Here is a 14,509-nt window from a genome sequence, read left to right as displayed (position 1 = left end):
ATGTCAAGGGAGATGCTTCTGAGTCTTATGAGCAGTAACAAGGTGTCCTGTGCTTGTTATTTCTGCACACAGAATGCTATAGCATGCTATGCAATGGGATAGTGTAAGGACTAAATAGAATAGAGTTATTGAATATCCATATCTGTGCATCCAGGACAGGGATGGGATTCTGACTTTTTGGAAGGATTGGCCCCTGAATGTATGCCAACTCTTTGAAGTTCTAAATGTATACAAATATACATTGAAGTGTTTTTTTTTTTTTTTTTTTTTTTTCCCCTGGACAAATAAAAGTAATGCTTAAAGGCTGAAAGAGCTGAAAGAGTGTGCTGAACAACTAGAAAAAATCATTTTCAAATTTAGCATTGTTATTTTCTTTAGACTGACAGCATGCTGTAAACTGTCCTCATGATGCTACTTAGCAACAGTGATGCTGAAGTGGCAAGTCAACGAGAGCCATTTAAAACATCGTGCCTGAGAAAAAATAAGCATCATTTTAGGTTGGTGCTTATCAACTCCTCACTCTATAAATAGAGTATGGAAGAATATCAAGTTTTGTTCATGTCCTGCAGTGGTGCTGTGTGTAGCCCATATCACCCCAGCTAACTTCCTATCACTAGCAAAGTTTCTTACTTCATTGCTCATGAATGTTTCTGGTCATTCAAGAGTAGACATTAAAGAATACAGCCTTGTCTAAGGCTGTGGGTTTGTTTGTTTTTAAACAGGTTTTTGAATCGTTCTAGTACAAATGTCTAATTCATAAAAAAAATACATAGAGATTTTGGCAACATAGCTAAAGATGACAATAAAGGCAAAGGAAAAAAAAAAGTGTCATTAAATCAGATTTGCCAAAATCTTTTTGAGATATTACCCCCAACTGCATGTAATCTAAAGACCAAGAGATACTGATTAAATCACTCTTTTGCAGTTTGTAAAAAATTTAAGACCTATAAATAGGAATAATCTTGGCAGTTATTCTAATCAATATATAAGAAAAATCACATTTTATGCTTCTGTGCATAATGTGGTGTCCTACAGAAGAAAAAAATGTCTCCTTATGTACAATGAATTGAATAACAAAGAATTTATATCTGCCTTTGAAGCAGCCAGTCTTGACCACTGTCTGAGAGAAGAGAACATTAAACAAGGTAAAATATCTAAAGCACTTTAAAACCAGTGCTGGGGGAAAAACAAACAAACAAAAAACAACAGTAAGCCTATGAAGAATACTCATAACTTCTGATATGCTCCTGAAGTTTTGTAGACAGAATAGAATATACCTATATAATATAGAGGTTTACCTATATGTATGTATAGGCAGCAATGTTCTCAGTTAAACAGACTTTTGATCATTTTACTGTCAATAGCAATTTTATTTTATTTTTTAACTCCTAATGTTGTAAATGTGTTATTAGGAGTTCAGGTTAGGATTCATTTCTGTTTGTAGTTTTCTCTTAGTTATGCAAGTACACTTTTTATTACTTAAAAGTGAAGTAAATGCTACTGTGTTTATTTGACACTGGAGAAGCCTGAGGCAGTATGAGTGACTTGCCTCAGGCTGCATAGTGAGTCAGTGACAGATCCGGGATTAAGGCATAAGGAATCTATCAGAGTTGTCCCTTGGAAAAGGTATAATCATCACAGATTCTTATTGTAAAGGAAACAATGTGTTCCAAATTTCAGTTGATGGGGGCTTGAGCTATTCAACAAAAAATAGCAGTTAGAGTAGATTTTTATGCTACACATTTGCAGGTAACTAAAAAAAAAAATGAAAAACTAGACTAAAATTCTCAGTTATAATGCTGACATGTTTAATTTATCGCTAGAATGTGACAAAACATGTTATCTGAAACATCACAGTGGATAAAGGCTTTCCCTACATTAGGTAGACAGAGACGTGAATTAAATGCAGGGCTGTGAACTCAGCAGTCAGAGCAGAGCCTAGATTTGTCCCGTAACTGATTACAACTCTGGATAGTGGACAGAAACCATGATTAATGTCATCTAAGGTCCTTGGAGACAGGGCACTGTCAGCACTTGTTTTCCTTTTTCGCAGAACAGTTTAAAGTCTCCAGAAATTTCTTTAGCTCTTGGGCCTCTGCAGATCTGTTTCTGTGAAATGTGTCACAGAACAGTGTGGTGGTTTTACTCAGCTGGGCAGCTGAGCTCCATAACTGCTGTCTCACTCCTCCTCTCCTCAACGGGAAAGGGGGCAGAAATACAATGTAAAGGGCTCAAGGACAGGTAGATCACTCCCCAGTCATCGTCATGGGCAAAGCAGACTCACCATAGGGTGATTAATGTAATTTATTCCTTATTACTAACAGACTGGAGCAGTGAGAAACTAAAAGCAAACACCTCCCACCCCCCAACCACGCTTTTCTACCTCCTCCCCACAACCAGCACAGGGGAATGGGAAACGGGAGCTGTGGTCAGTCCATAAAACTTCATCTCTGTCACTCCTTCACGGCTTTGTCTCCCCCACTCCTTCAGTCACTCTCTGCCCCTGCTCCATGTGGGGCCCCTCCCACGGGATGCTGTCCTTCCCAAACTGAGCCTGCGGGGGCTGCCCACAGGCTGCAGCTGTTCAAGCACTGCTCCCACATGGCTCTGTCCCACTGGGTCCATCGCCCAGGAGCAAACTGCTCCAGCACGGGTCCCTCATGGGTGGCAGCTCCCTCCAGATCCCCTGCTGCTGCATGGGCTCCTCTTCACAGGCTGCAGCTCCTGCCCGGGGCCTGCTCCTGCAGGGGCTCTCCATGGGCCGCAGCCTCCTCCAGGCCACATCCACCTGATCCACTGGGGGCTCCTCCATGGGCTGCGTGGAGATCTGCTCCATGTGGGATCCATGGGCTGCAGGGGGACAGCCTGCTCCACCAGGGGCCTCTCCACAGGCCTAAGGGGAACTGCTGCTGTGTGCCTGAAGCACCTCCTGCCCTCCTGCTGCACTCACCTTGGGGACTGCAGGGCTGGTGCTCACTGTCTCTCCCAACTGTTGTTGCACAGCAGTTTTTATTTGTTTGTTTGTCTTTGCCTTTCTTAAATCTGCTCTCACAGAGGTGCACACAGATTTGCTTACTGATTCAACTCCAGACAGTGGCCCATCCCTTTTGGAGACAGATGAAACTGGCCCTAATCACCCATGGGGCAGCTTCTTAGATTCTTCTAAGCCACCCCTGCATTCAAAAACCTTGCCATGGAGATCCAGTCAAAGAAATAAATGTCAGGTCAGGAGAAATTTTTTTTCAAGGCTAGAATGAGTTTCTTAAGCAGCAGGTGACACAGCCTGTTGAAATGGCAAAGTATAATTCCTGATAGTATACTTATAAAGGAGACTCCCTGTTAAAAAACCCCACTCTTATTTTCACCTTACTGGGAAGACTTAAGTTCTAACCCTTTACATTCCAAGGACTGGCTAAACAATTTCTCTTACTAGAGTCTTGATATTATTTTTCACTTACACACATACAGGTAGATAAATAATGCTGCAATATAGGATATTCTTAGAAGTATAAAGAGGTTTTTGCTGTTGTTGTTGTTTTTCTCTATGAATGTAAAGTTAAATTTCACAGGATCTAATCCTACTTTACCTTCAGTAAAATACATCTTTGTTGGGCTTTTCAAATACCTAGATATTCTGGAACAACATTTCCATGTGTGGTTAAGCCTGCAGGCATGTATGTATTTCTTTTCTCTCCCTCTCTAATTGTAGCAACAATCTGAAGAGGCTATTCAACACATGTTATCAATAATTAATCCAGACTGTGTTTTACTTCCCCAGTCAAAATGTTTGCATTTTCAATATTATATATACAGGAGTGAAAACAAAAATGTTATTTTTCACTATCTATTTGTAAATGTTATTTGGAAGCTCAGTTTAAGAGTAGAGGCATTTCACTGCACAGCTTCATTTTCATTAGGGGATTTATTTTGTTTGCAAACTTTTCAACAGAGTATATCTCCCAAGTGGAATGATACTGTAGCTCTCAGAAAAAATACCTAATGTGTCTATTTTGGGGTTCAGTGGTAGGGTAGACAAATAAGTGGCATAAAGACTGTTAGCAGTCAAAATGCTCAAGGCATTTCTGAGTGTGGAAATACCACGCTCAACCGATCAAAAGTCAGATCACCTAATGTGCTTCACGCAGGGAAAAGGGATTGAAGAAATGGAAACTGAGAAAGTGCTTTTTTGATATATGGAAACTTCCAAGCAACCCAGAACACAGACAAAGGGTATGTCACCAATAATCATAGAAGCTATCCTCCAGAAAAAAAAGATGGAAGGTTATTGATTGAGGTCACATGCTCTTCACCAAGCACACAAACAAAACAACAACAAGAACAAAAAAAATTAGATTTTCTTTTTTGCCAGACCAGGTAGGAAATACGTTAGTGAAATGGAGAGATGAGAGGTTCTTTCTGTGTTTCCATTTTAGTAAATACTTATTTGTTTGAGGAAATCCCTCATATTGGTGTGTTGCATTTTTAGTTCTCTGAGTGAAAATGAAGTTCGGGTGAAGGAGAGAGATGATAAAACCAGCTTAATGTGCATAATGAATCTTTACAAAAAGTAAATCCAAATTTTATAGGCTTATATAAGACTTGAACTATTTAGTGTGGGATTGAGCTCCAAGACTTATATCAGATGTCTAGATGTGATTCAATGTGTTATGTATCTAAATTCCAACTATAGACAGTATACTATATTGCTCTTTTGCTGCCCAGCCACTCAGGAGAAATCTCTGTGGTGCTGACAGATGTGTAGCACAGGATATAAGGAAAGCCTATGCCCTCAGGTGGAGCAGCTGCTAATGAGGAAGAATATTCTGCTCTATGTGTGAGGAATCAAATAAAACTCTAGGCTTCTATTTTAGCTTGATGTCATCACTCTTTGAAATCCAATGATTATACCAACTAGATCCCAATCAGTTTTAATGGGAATTTAGACACAGCATAAATGTATATCTTTCTGTGAGCTGAATGGTGTTGTGTTTTTTTTTTTTGTTTTGTTTTTTTTTTTTTAGAACTCTTTTTTTCACATATTTAATTTTATGTCTCTTTTTCCAACACTTGTTTATACTTACCAGAAATTATTTCTGATTTGCTTTGCTGCTAGCTTAAGCAGAAATGACTGCCAAGTGATGTGACATTGAGGAGTTAAGTTGACAGCCTCAGAGACTGTTTATTATAACATTGGTGCAGCATCTTGTGTAGGATGTGACACACATTCTTTTAGCTGTAGCTTAAGCAGTTGTGGGGTGGCAGTGCATGAGGTACTCTCCCTCTGATGTCTGCTTCTGGTCATGTCCAGTGGCTGCAACCTGCTGCTTGGAGTGGCTGTATTCCCTTCTTCATACATCTAACAAAGAGATGAGTTGATTTAAAATAAATAAATAAATAAATAAATATTTTCTCATTAGATCCTTCTATTCCAATCTTCTCCCTTTGAAATCCTTTTGCTTTTTATCTGCTTTTACAGGGTGTAATTTCAGGCCTTCAGTCCCTCATCTATTTCTGCTCAGACCAGGTCAAAGACATTTTTGTATACAGAACTGCAGTAGCATTGCCCCACACCTGGATGCTGCAGTTATTCAAGCCAGAAATTAAGGAGACAATAATTTAGATTCAAGACACTAATTTAGATTCTAGACATTAAATTCAGACTGAATGGTCTCTGGCAAGTAATACTAAGGAAAGTAACACCTCTGATATTACTGTGCAAATTACTTGTGGACACATAAGGCAAAATCAGAGAAGGAAAGCTCAAGGTAAAATTTCTTTAGTTGCATTAATCCACTGTTACTCAGATGACAGATAACAGGTATGGTGTCCACATGCAGCAAGGTTCATGGCAGAGGCTGAGGATGATGGTTGATACCAGATTAGCTGCAGAAGAGAATTTAAAAATTCAGAATACTGGCTTTCAAATAATAGAAATTAAGAGATTAGGGTTAATTTATAGCTGGTATGGGAAAAGTCCTTCAAACATGGTTTCTTGTTTAATTTGCATTTGCTTTGAAGATCTTTCTATTTCTTTTAAGGACTTTAATGTAATTGAAATAATGGTAGACTTCAATATCTTTAATATTCTGTGTGATTTATCCAGCACTGCCTTTTTTTTTTTTTTTTGTCAGATACCTAGTATTGTAGTACTTTTATTTTTTTTTTCTAATCTTGGTGAAGTGTCTATGAATTTTCTGCATAAAATTTCAAATTTATCACACCTTTGCCTTAAAACAATTAAATCTCAGGTATTACATCTCAGCTTGAGTATAACTAAAGAATAATTTAAATCTTTTGTCAAATAATAGAAAAGTATTATTTCACAGAATCACAGAATTGAAGGAGTTGGAAGGGACCTTGAAAGATCATTGGGTCCAACCCCCTGCCAAAGCAGGTTCCTTAGAGCAGGCTGCCCAGGTAGATGTCCAGACAGGCCTTGAATACCTCCACAGAAGGAGACTCCACAACCTCCCTGGGCAGCCTGTTCCAGTGCTCCATCACCCTCACCATGAAGAAGTTCTTTCGCATGTCAGTGTGGAACTTCCTGTTCTCTATCTTGTGGCCGTTACCCCTTGTAAATCCCCGCAAACCACTGCAAAGAGGTTGGCCATATCCCTCTGTCTCCCACACCTCAGGTATTTATACACATTGATGAGATCCCCTCTCAGTCTTCTTTTCTCCAGGCTGAACAGACACAGGTCTCTCAGCCATTCCTCATAAGGAAGATGTTTCAGGTCCTGTATCATCATTGTGGCCTTCCGCTGGACTCTTTCCAGGAGATCCCTGTCTTTTTGGTACCAGGGAGCCAGGAACTGGACACAGGACTCCAGATGAGGCCTGACCAGGGCAGAGTAGAGGGAGAGGTTCACCTCCCTTGACCTGCTGGCCTTGCTCCTTTTAATGGATGCCAGGATCCCATTGGCCCTCTTGGCCACAAGGGCACAGTGCTGGCTCATGGTCAACCTGTCGTCCACCAGGACCCCCAGGTCCTTCTCCTCAGAGCTCCTCTCCAGCAGGTCATCCCCCAGCCTGTACTGGTATATGTGGTTGTTCCTTCCCAGGTGCAGGACTCTACACTTGCTCTTACTAAACCTCATTTGGTTTCTTCCTTCCCATCTCTCCAGCTGGTCCAGGTCTCGCTGAATGGCAGCACAGCCTTCTGGTGTGTCAGCCACTCCTCCTAGCTTTGTGCCATTGGCATACTTGCTGAGGGCAGACACTATTCCCTCATCAAGGCCATTGATGAAGATGTTGAATGAGACCAGACCCAGCACCAACCCCTGGGGAACACCACTAGTCAATTTGACAGAAAGGTTTCCAGGGTATTTGTAGTAAATGTTATTCTATGTAGCCAAATTAAATTACAAGGCCTGCTGATAGCACAACAGCCAAATACCTTTCTCGTAATAGCGCTCTTTGCAGTTGTGTACAATATGATATTTTCCCATTCTCCACTTCTTACATGTTTTTAAGGAGGTATTTGTGATTTTGCAGGGTTGCATGAAAAACTTGTTGTCATCCAATAAATTTAAAGTTAACTCTACTGCTTTATTTTTATTGTTTTTCATTTCAGACCTTTTCACTGGTTGAATGTGTGCTTACACTTGTTGAGCAATATAGTTTATAAACACATATTTTGTTCAGTGTCATACAGAGCACTTTGTGTAACTGGATAGAGAATGAAAAAGCATTAAAAGATGTGATATCACAAATTATTTTATTAGACTGATAAAAGCTGACTTGAGAAATGTTTTTCTACAAAAAACAAAGCAATCTATTTTATGTGATGAACATGCGGATGATTTAGTATGACAAGGTGTTGCATTAAGAAAAAGTTTCCATCAATTTCAGTGAATGAGACCCAGAATGTCAATGCATATTTTTTTTCTTAAGAGTAGTCCTATCTGTGCTATCTTAAGTGAACATTTTGTCTCCCTCCTTATACAAAGAGGAAAAGATCCCTTCTGTACCAGAGATATTGCTGTTCTGTGCCAGGCAGGGCCAGAGATGGATTCATGTACATCAGACAATTTACTCCCTCTGGAATCAATTTCTGTGAAAGATTCTTACATGATTCTGTATAGTGACTTTTAGGAGCCATTCAGATGTATCCAAATGCAATTTCCAAAGAGAATAACTTCCAGGTAGATGATATATATCGGTCAAAAATCTATTTCAGTCATGAAGTTAAAGTAGTAAGGCTGCTTTAACCAAGGGAGAGCATAATTCTTGCCTTTTGTCCTTGAGGAACAACCCAAGACTGACCTCCTGAATTCTGAGAGAGGATTGGCACCTTAGTGGAGATAACAATTTCTATCAGTTAGAAATGCTAATTTGAGAGCTTGGTTATCAAATTAGTATCTAGTGTTGTAGTTCTGTACGGTGCATACAAAGCATCATCTACTGATTTGTCGACTTGGAAAGATTCAGAGATATATTTTGGATGCAAAAAGAATCTTGAATTTGGTTTCTTAACTTTGAACTAATGAGACCTAATTCATCATAAATTAGAATGCCACATGATTCTAATGATTTCATCACAACCATAGCTTAGAATTCGTCCATATTTTGAAGTTGGCTACTGTTGGCTAGGCTTCAAAAGAATATTTTAAGAAAGTATTTAGCTTCTGTGGGACTTGCAGGTGAAAGTTTGTGTCAGATAAATATGAGTTTTGTGATTACTGGTTATTAATTTTCAGATCTATTTATACTTTTTTGTTTGTTTCCCTTACCTTCCTTTCTCAGCAGAGAACAGCTGAATGGCAGAGCTTGCAAAGGAATGAGTGCATCTGAACTGATCATATGTAAATTTAGGCTAGATGCTAAAAATGTTCCTTATATAAAGACCAAAAAATAGTGTTCTGGTAGCGACAATGGAGAAATTTACTAGTTATATTGAAGGAAGAGGAATTGCTTGAGATGGTTACCTTTCATAACACCAAACTGGACTTTGTGATTTGAGTGATTTGAGTGATTTGAGTGATTTCTTTTAAGACCCAGTTTCCCATGAAGTAGAATTTCATGAGGGTTCTCTTTCCAATCTTAAACTTTTCTGTTCTTTCTTTGTTCAATCACTTGTTAAGCTTGTGTGCCTCAAAAAGTGCCGCTACAGATGAATGCATTCTGAATTGAGGTACAATTAATCGAGCTATCATTGCTCAGGGAAATAAATCATTGTGCTTGGTTGGAAGATATAAATGAGGATAATCAATAAAAATTGCTTTTGTTTTAATGGTTTTAATGCTAAAATATATTGTTCTGGAGAAACGTAAGGAGCAGAACTACTTAATCACATTAGGAGATGTTAACAGTACCAGTGACATTTGGAATATACAGGTTCCTAATACAACCTTTACTTGCAGAATCTCACCTCAGACTACTTACGCTAACTTCATAAGTATAATTTTCATCCTCTTCACTTTCATTGTCTAACAACAAACATGACTGTTACACAGAGGAAAGGGAAAAGATGACCATATTAGAAGATACGTGTTTCTTTGAGATACTGAGTGATTAGAGTTGGTTGGTATCTTTCCCTTCCGCAAAGCATAACGCATTTTTCATTTTTCTATTGGCCTTTCTAGTGGAAGCTCAAAGGTGTGTGGAAACCTGGTCAAGGCATCAATAAAATCTTTTAATCATCTTGTTCTCTTTAGCTCAGTATAGCATTCTGTGTGAGACGGATAGAAAGTTCTGTAATATCATCTGGTGAATCCCAAATCCCAAAATTTATTCCTTCTGAGCAATGAGAGATTTAGGATTTATAGGTGCCATGAGATTCAGTTTAATCAGTTTTGGACTTTTTTAGTTTAGCCTACATCTGACTCTTACTCAAGTATTGCTGAAGACTTTATATAGAGCTGGTTTTAAATTCTGCAATTGTTCATAGGATTTCTCCCCAAATTATATTTGCTGCAGTTCTGTACAATTGATTATACGGTTCTCACCAAATTATATTTACTGCAGTTCTGTACATCCATTTGTACATCACTAAGGATATTTCTTTGAGGATTCCTTTGTATTCTACATGTTTATATTGTTGAATATTAACACTGATTAAAGTGATTAGATTGATATTTGTAAATGGGAATAATCCCAAACTAATGATACATATACATCATTCAGTATCTTCCCCTTTGAACACTAGACAGTCTTATGCCAATTTAAAGACTTTTCTGAACCACCTCACAGTGTCTAACTTCTAAAAAACAAACAAACAAACAAACAAAAAAACAGTTCCTGGAGGAGACTTCTGAAGTCTCAATATAATCTTGAGGACACTTAACAGTCAGTGACTATTTTGTACTTTACTGGTTAAACTATGTCTTTTTTGTTATTTACTAGAGAAAGGGTTCCTAAAAGTAGTCTATTCTGCTCCTTCTAGCTGAGGAACCAGGGGTGCTCAGACCCTGGGACTCCATGTCTGTCACTTTGTCTCAGCTAGGTCTGATCCCTACAAAAGAACATCCTCTGGCCTCAAGAGTCAGGGATGTGATTGTAAATGAGAGCTGGTAGGCCAGGCTTTGCGTAGAATTTGAGGGAAGCATTTTCCACCTGTCACTTTTACTGAGCACAGTCCAGCATCTCTGGCAAATTGTACAAAACAGATTTATCAATGCATTTCAGGTCAATGCCCTTACACCATATGCTTTGGGCAACAACCCTTTAGCAAGCAAATAGCAATTAGATCTTTAAACCAGAGGTTATAACTAAACCACATTGGTCTCTAAGTCAGAAATGTCATCAGCTATGCATCACTCCTGGCTTTGATCCAAACACTGTAACATTTAGCTGTCCGGGCAAGGTTTCAATGTACAGTTATAAAGCATAGTTTAGGTGAGCTGTACTTCTAAAGTGCGTGATTCAAGTTCAAGTCAAGCCTGGAGACCTTCAGAAGCCAACTTTACTGGCTTCATCACAGAGCTGCTGAACCAAGATATTCTCACATGAGCACAGAGCACAGGGTTTGTTTGTCTGACTTCTATGGTGGAGAGCTGGAGGCGCAGAATGAGTTTAAGCCTTTTGATACAAGAATGCATATGCAAAAGGAAAACATTTAAATAGTTTAAAGTCTCAAAATATTTTAAATTATTGAACATATTTTAAGTATTTTGGATTTTGTATATAAGCAACGTTTCTTCTGCTTGTGTTCTTGCTAAGGAGTTCAAGCTGGGAGTATTTAGGCTTAATATATTGCAAACCTAAATTTCATTTCATTTTATTTCATTTTATTTTCTAGGAGTTGACTCAAGTAAGTGATTTAAGCTTTTAAGATCAGTATTTAATTTTTCTTAAGGTAGTAAATGCATATGATGATGATGATACTATTTTTTTCTGGAAAAAAGCTTTTGCTTAAAGTACATGTGGATTGCTTTTTTGTCTGTGTTTCTTTGTCTTTCTTCAACAAGATAGGTTGTATATTTCTGCTTGGATTTGGAAAGGGAATATTGTATATTGTATATAAGAATTGCTGTATTCCTGTTCACATTATCCATAGACATCAACTTTCCTAGGAAAGTATACATATATATACTATATATATATATATACATATATATATATATATATATATACACACTATACTATATATATACATGTATATGAGACTTAATCCACCCTACTAGCACTGGAATAATCATTAAACATGCTAGTATCATGCTGAGGACAATGCAGAACGCAGCTCAGACACAACCTGAAAAAGTAGTGAAGTTTGTACTAATGACATAGACTGATATAAAAATTATCCAGCTCATATAAAAGTCCTGTTATGGCACAACATATGGTTTCAAAGATTACAGAATATTTTTTCCCTCTCTGGAATTACTTCTTTAAGGAAACAAACCATTCTTGCTAGATTTAGAAATTTACATGAATAAGACATGCTGATGCTGTTTCTTAATATAAATGTATTTTCCATAATTTATTGCTGTTCTGCTTCAATGCTACAATGTAAATACCATGTTATCTTTATTACTATTCTAAATCTTTTAAAGTTCATTGATCTAGAAGATTAGCCATACTCTATTTCTGCTAGTAGGATTATTTTCTCTCTTGATGTTTGCAGGAACAATTTTTTCTCAAAATCTAAGAGAAGCACCTTTATAATTAAAGGTTATTATTGATTGCCCTAATTATGTATTTTAAAATATAGATGTTCTATCTATTAATTTTGCTCAAGTCATTTAAACAAGGGGATTATTGACCAACGCAGCAGTTCTCCTCTTTTGTATAAATTCTCAATATGGAGATTATTGATCTGAAAGACACTAAGAGATCCTTTGAGTCCATTACAGTCTAGTGTGTCGATGTAATTAGTACATAGGGGAAAAAACCTACATGCTAATAATTTTTAAGAAACACTGTTCAGATGAAGAAGTTACTGAGCCTTACTAGGTAGAAGTCCCTTTCAATTAATTTTCTCTATTTCACCCACAATAACCTATATAATGTTTACATTCATTGGGTTGAGAATAAAAGTAGAGAGGAAAGGAAGAGATCTCCAAAAAACTTTTCTTACAGTTGTTCCCTGCCCAGTTATGAAATATGACATTTAAACAGAAAACATACAAACATACTGTGGAAGTACATCCAGAAACAAGTCACGTTACAGACTCAGTTAGACAGTGTAATATCATTCATTACACATGCTTGAATAGAGTCATTCATGCCAGGATTCAAGATAGATTTTTCTTTTGCCTCAAATAACAAAGAGTTCCACTTTTCAACACCACTTTATTTTCAACATGAAATTGGAAGCAAAGGGACCTTAAAATGCTATAGGTATTGCAATTATTGATCATGATGAAGAACAAGGTAAAGGGTTTCCAAGCATGGACCGCATCCTAAAATTTAAATTCCTTGTTTGAAGAAAATAAATTTAAAAGTTTAAATTCTTAGGGCAATTACATAAAAAAAAATTTAGAGATTATAATATCTAGCTCCTAAAAATTGATGCCATCCTAAAAATTGATGCCATCTAAGTTAGGCAGAGATTTAATAACAAATTTATATCATTCTTTGGGGAACAACACACATAACTGAAATTCTGAAGATTGCTTCCCTCAAAAAGTTTGTGGTATACACTGCCTTCCAAAGGAATATAAGCTGAATGGAGGTGATTGCCAGATATCTCTCCTAATAGTTTTTATCTGCAGTTTGCATTTAATACTACAGATTGTTAAAGGGGATAGGTTTCTGATGTACTTCAACTGTTTTGCAAGTTACAATAACTAAACCTTGACTTATGTATTGATATGATGAATGCATTCTTTTGGGTAGGATTGTTTTCATACATTTTGTTTAATAAAAACCACATTGATGCTTCCATAAACTTGTAACAATGAACTTCATACAGGTCTTTTTCTTCTACTCAGAGCCTACCCATTTTCCTTGTCTCCAGCTGCGGAAACCCTTGCCTAATCTTCTTCACTCTTCTAAGTACATATCAGAGCTTTATTCTGGCTTCCACCCCTCTGTTAAGGATTTTTTCTTCCTTCTTTGAGCAACTGTTAAAAGTCATTTTTATTTTTTAAAGCACATCTATTAGGAGGATTTTTTTATTTATTTAAAAAAGTGTCTAATCCTTGTTTGTACATGTGGTGATTCAAGTCTTGTTTTTAACTTACCCAATGCATGCAGCAAAGGGGTGTGACAATTCTCAGTTGACAATTCTCTTTCACTTGGTTTGAGTCATTTGCAATTTACACTCTGGCCTAAAGAGAGTCTTTAGAGACAAAGGTTGCCAACACTCCAGCTGAATACACCATCTCTTATTTTCTTTTTGTTAATAAACCTGTTGCTTTGGACTCACAATAAAACCCAGCTGCAGCTGAATTTTATTTAGGTCTATCAGATCCTCCTTTATATTAAGATAGTGGTACTGGAAATATATTTTTAACCCTGTATGATTTTTTACCATCAGTTAATTCAAATTCTGCCTGCACTTTCATATATGTGCATATTATCATTTAATGTCTGTGAGCTAATATAGTGTCAGTTCTATTTGTAAATCAAATTCTGCTTGTGCATTTATTTGTGTCAGAGCACAATGGAAAATGAGAATGGGGAGTCCTTTTCAGAATTTTGTGTTTGTCTCCCTTCCTGGTTAGAGAATATACTGTAGGTGCTGCTTTTTATCCACAGACCTGCGGAAACTGATCTGAAATGAAAACTTAAAGCTTGGAAATGGATCCTGTAAAATTAGTCCTCCAGTGTTGAAGCTGTACAATAGCAGAATTATCCTTAAATAATGCCAGGACTACTGCACAAAAAGGACAACATCACCCCATTGAACTCGTTTGCAAAAGAAAAATGCATTAAAAGGCAAACCTCTGTAGTTAAAATATAAAAGCTTTTTCTTCCAAATTGGGGCTGCTAAACTAAGCTCAACTTTGCAGCTAAAATAGAATGGTTTAATCCTACACCACATGAAAGGAGAATGTCAGCAATTAAGTCAGACTAGAAAGCTTTGTTAGTGAAGGAATGCCTGGCTGGAACTTGCCCTCAAAGG

General features: G+C 37.3%; 1 protein-coding gene across 1 annotated transcript in view; it reads left to right on the top strand.

Annotated features, from left to right (window-relative positions):
• The window catches only part of MALRD1 (MAM and LDL receptor class A domain containing 1), a gene marked incomplete at both ends in the record, with an annotated part of 250,796 nt that overhangs the window by 109,696 nt on the left and 126,591 nt on the right, over positions 1-14,509 (top strand). The gene's annotated exons all lie outside the window — the stretch shown is intronic.

This window comes from Aythya marila (genome assembly GCF_965140915.1).
Source record: "Aythya marila genome assembly, chromosome: 2".
Classification (NCBI taxonomy): Eukaryota; Metazoa; Chordata; class Aves; order Anseriformes; family Anatidae; genus Aythya; species Aythya marila.
This window is presented reverse-complemented; position numbering and strand designations above follow the sequence as displayed.